Raw genomic sequence first — 5,031 nt, forward strand, 5'->3', positions numbered from 1 at the left:
TTTTTTTTTTTAATCAAACTATTGTTTGCTTTCTGATTTTTTTAAAGATTTATTATATGTAAATACACTGTAACTGTCTTCAGACACTCCAGAAAAGGGTGTCAGATCGCGTTATGGATGGTTGGTGAGCCACCTTGTGGTTTCTGGGATTCGAACTCAGGACCTTCAGAAGAGTAGTCAGTGCTTTTAACCACTGAGTCATCTCTCCAGCCCCATTTATTTGATATTTTAATTGGCATGTATTCATAGCAGTATGTGGTCCTGGGTTGTGAAATGACATTTTCATTTAAATATATAATATACTTTGAGCTTATTTTCCCCTTACCCTGCCTAAACCATCCTCCATTTGAAAGCTCCCAACATCCCATTAATTTTCATTGTTTCCTTAGACAGTGTGATGGTTAGTATTGTCAAGTTGATGGAATCTAGACTCACTTGGGAGATGATCCTCTGGGCATGACTATTAGGGACTATCTTTGTTATGGGGGGAGATTCATTTTAACTGTTGCCCCCGTTCCCTGGGGCAAAGACTCAATAAAATGGAGAAAGCACCTAACAAAAACTAAGTAATACTATGCTAGCATCTGCTACCTTCTCCCTCTTGACTATGGGCAGCTCGTGACCAGCCCTGGAGCTCCTCTTGCCTCTGTGGCACCTGCCATAGTGGACTGTGTCTTCCTTTGCTCTCTATTGCTAGGAGAAAATGCCATGACCAGAAGAAGCAACTTGGGGAAGAATGGGTTTGTTTCTGGTTATTGTTTATAGTTTACACATTACAACAGAAATTAGGAGCAGGAACTGAAGGAGGAATGTTGCTTACAGGCTTGCTTCTCTTGGCTCCCTCATCTTGCTTTTAAAAATAATCCAGGATCACCTGCCTAGAGATGGAAGGTAGGCTAGTGGGCCCTCCCTCATCAATCATTAATCAAGAAAGTATGCCATTGATATGCCTAAGATCCACAAGCTAGAGCAGCATCAATGTCTGTCTGGGACTGACTTACTTCACCTAATATGATCCTATTTAGCTGTATCCACTTTCCTAACTTTGGTCTTTATGGCTGAAAAAAATTTTTCACTGTGTCTACAAGCTACACTTTCTTTCTCCATGCCTCTGGGGAGGGGTTGTGGCAAATTCATGTTATTTTTGTCAGACTCTCACTATATAGTCCAGCCTCTGGTTTATCATCCCCCTGCCTCAGACTCCCAAGTGCTATGATTAGGTTTCAAATCAAAGCAGACGCTAGACACCAGATTCTCCCAGCATCCTTCAGTCCCTACTTGTTTCAGGTTTGTGTACCACTTCCCCTACCCAATACAGACATATTCCATCACACTTAGCATGCTTGCTTTTTATTTTTTATGTCAAACTTCATTTAATTTGGGGAAGAAGGATGCTAAAGATCAGACTCAGGGCCTTGCGGAAGCAAAACTAGTGATCTACCCGTAGTCCTGATAGCTTTTTCATTCTCTTAAAAGATAACCTGAAAGATGGAACCAGATTGCAAAGTTCTATTCAACACCTAATGAGAAGCTTAAAAGTCAGGAAAGTCTATATATAGCTGTCTCCATCCCACTGCAGTCTCCGGATGACAGTTCCAGAAATCATTTCAGCATAGAGATGCCCGGTGACTATTCTCTCCCGAGCTAGGGTTAGAAGAGTGGAAGGGATTTGGGCACCAGAGCAACTTTTGGGGCATGTAAGGTTCAAACTGGATATACACTATCATCCACTCTTCAGTCTGTAGAGATAAAGACCTTGACTCTTGGGGAAAACAAACAAACAAACAAACACCAAACCCTTAATTTTTGGCTATCAAAAGAACAAAGAAGTTACTGAAGTTTGAAAACTCATTTATGCCGGGATGTGGTGGCCCACGCCTTTAATCCCAGCACTTGGGAGGCAGAGGCAGGTGGGTTTCTGAGTTCAAGGCCAGCCTGGTCTAAAGAGTGAGTTCCAGGACAGCCAGGACTACACAGAAAAACCCTGTCTCAAAAACAAAAATGAAAACGCATTTATTTGGGGGGTGGGGGGGGGGCACTAGCTTGCTGACACAGCATGTGTGGAAACCAGAGGATAATTTGGTAGGAGTTGGTTTTCTTCCCCTACATAGATCATCAAGCTTGGTGGAAAACATCAGGGCACAGCACTTAGCATTCGTGAGTCCCTAAATTCCATCTCCAGGGAGTGGAGGACGATGACTTGCTGTGCTAGTCTAACAACCCCTCAGATTCCCACAACCTACCTAAGCTGGATCTCAGTGCCTCTACGGTGATGGGGGTGAGCCGGTAAGAGGAATGGAGGAGTGGGAATCCTCTGGTTGTAGACTAGCTAACCTAGCACATTCAGCTTAGACTTTGCCTCAAGGAGACTGACAGACCGGGATCAACACAGGTAGTTGTCCTGACCTCTACATAAATGATATATGCTAGGGCACACTCATACTTGCACATACAGAAACAAGATTTTGTTGTTGTTGTTGTGAATGGAGTCTAGAATGGGTGTTATAGGCACTGTATGCCTATAACCCAGCACTTGGAAGGCTGAGACAGGAAGAGGACAAGTTTGACATCAGCCTGGGCTGATATCAATCACACATTGAATTACCCTGTCTCAAAAGAAAAAAAAAAAAAGTTCAGCAGTGGTGACACACACCTTTAATCCCAGAATTCAGGAGGCAGAGGCAGGCAGATCTCTTGAGTTCGAGATCAGCCTGATCTACAGAGTGAGTTCCAGGACAGCCAAGACTACACAGAGAAACCCTGTCTTGAAAAACCAAAAAGAAAAGGAAGGAGGGGAGGGGGAAACAATAAAGTCTATTAATTTAAAATTAACACATTTTATTATATTTCCTAAATATACAAACTTGACAATCTGTTGTTTCTTGTTTAAAGGAAGATAATACAGGGTTCTGCAAGGAGCTGAGAGGTGCGCTGGCCATAAATCTCAATAAAAGACCCTGTGGTCCAGTAAAATGATTGACTCAAGTAAAGGCACTGACAAGCCTAGAGGCTGGGAGAGATGGACTCCTGTCAAGCTATCCTCTGACCCCTACATGTGTGCACCCCCGTGCACGTGTATGAGCTGGCACACACACACACACACACACACACACACACACACACTGAGAAACACACACACACACTGACATACAAACACACACACTGACACACAAAACCACGCACTAAATGCCTAGAAAGGAAACTGACACTTGTTCTCCACAAAAGCCTGAGAAGCAAGTCCCGCAGGTGTATCTCAACCAGGTTTTTATTGTTCTTGAAACTGCAAACTACACAGATGTCTGAAAGGAAGGCGTGGCCTGTTAAAAAGCTTGCAAAGCTTCTTCCCAGGTCATTGACAGAGACAATGACACAGAACATGAAGAAGTCATCAGTCACACATTGAAAGGCCCCAAACCAATGAACAATTAAACCCAATCTAGACAGCTTTCTAGTTTTAGGCTCCCTTATACATATTAAATAAATAAATAGCACATCTGCTATCAAAATAATAAAAAAATAAATTTCAAGTATTACAAATGAAAATATCATTGGTGTGGTTCCAACAGTTTTTCTTCTCCCCATAAATCAAGGGTAGTGCCCGTTGTTGAAGGAAAGGGGAGAAATTTACCCCCAAAACAAATATGCAACGTTAAAAACATTGGTCCCCATTTTATTTTGCTGTTTTGGGTGGGAGAGTAGAAGTTCTGTGGGTGCTACCCATCCCATCCACCAAGTCACTGGCTTTTGAAGGATGCATGTTCCACCCGCATCAAGATCTCCTGGGCCTGATCTTAATCATAGGTGTTCACAGAATGTGAAATCACATTGGACAAAGCTTTCTCTTGATGTATTGACTTAGGCTGGTCACCCCTACCTGTCTTAGCCTCGAGAGTCTCTATGTTGTAAAAGCTGGTTCTGTAACCATAAAATGGATATGGTCAGGAGGAAGCATCGAAGAAACCACATTCAGGTACAAAGCCACAGTACCAGGCATGGTGTGGTGGTGGCTCATGCTTATAACCACAACGGCTAACATTTGGGAGGCTGAGACAGGAGAAAGGCCATGAGTTTGAGGCTAGTTTGGGCTACACAGTTCTGATCCTGCTCCCTAACCCACCCCCAACCCTACCCCCAAAATCAACGCTGCAGGTCCTTGGGTCCAAAAATATTATCTGCCTGCACACATGTCAGCCCACATCTGCAGTTCATATATCCTTGTCAAGACTCAAGCCACAGAGAGAAATGTCCAAGTCTTCAGATGGAGATATCTATCAATATCCTGGTGAACCACAGATATAAAGGGTAGTAGGCTGGGCCAAATGTTTGAGTGGTTAGCTATGAAAACACAAAGTGACTTTAAAGTGTCTGAAGCATGCCCTGTGTCACCCCAGGATCTGTTGTCCCCTGAGCTGGGGAAGAGAGGATCCCTGGGACTCCCAGGAAGGAAGCAGAAAGTAAAGAGTGGCCTTTGGCCCTAGCTGTGCAGCATCGTCATAAAGGGTCCTTTGGGCTGACACTGCTGAGTTTCCCATTGGTTGCTTCCAGGCTTGGGATGTCCTGTCCTCCCCCAGAACATGGGTGGACAAAGGGGAGAAACAGGAAGACAAAGACAAAGACATTAGCGCTACTTTTCAACCCATGCAAAAATATCACCAATGCCATAAAGCTGACAAGGATGCTTTTCTACACTGGGGGTGACTCCTCGAGATGGCCAGCATGGTGGTATGAGGCATACAGCAACAGACACTTGGCCAAAATATGCAGACAGCTCTGAGCAGGCAGCCTGAAATGAGCCTTCCTTGGGCCACTGTCCCTTCTTGAACAATGGGAGTGAAGCTGAAGGCTCTGAGACTCCCCATCTTGAAGACACCCCAACTCCTCCCATTCAGAAGCCGCAAGCCTCAAAGGGCCAGCACCCTAGGTTCTTGAAGTGAGGTGTGGGGAGGGAGGGAAGGAAGGAGAGAAGAAGAGAAGGAAGGAGGAAGGAAGGAAGGAAGGAAGGAAGGAAGGAAGGAAGGAAGGAAGGAAGGA

This window comes from Mus caroli, chromosome 2, assembly GCF_900094665.2.
Source record: "Mus caroli chromosome 2, CAROLI_EIJ_v1.1, whole genome shotgun sequence".
Taxonomy (NCBI): Eukaryota; Metazoa; Chordata; class Mammalia; order Rodentia; family Muridae; genus Mus; species Mus caroli.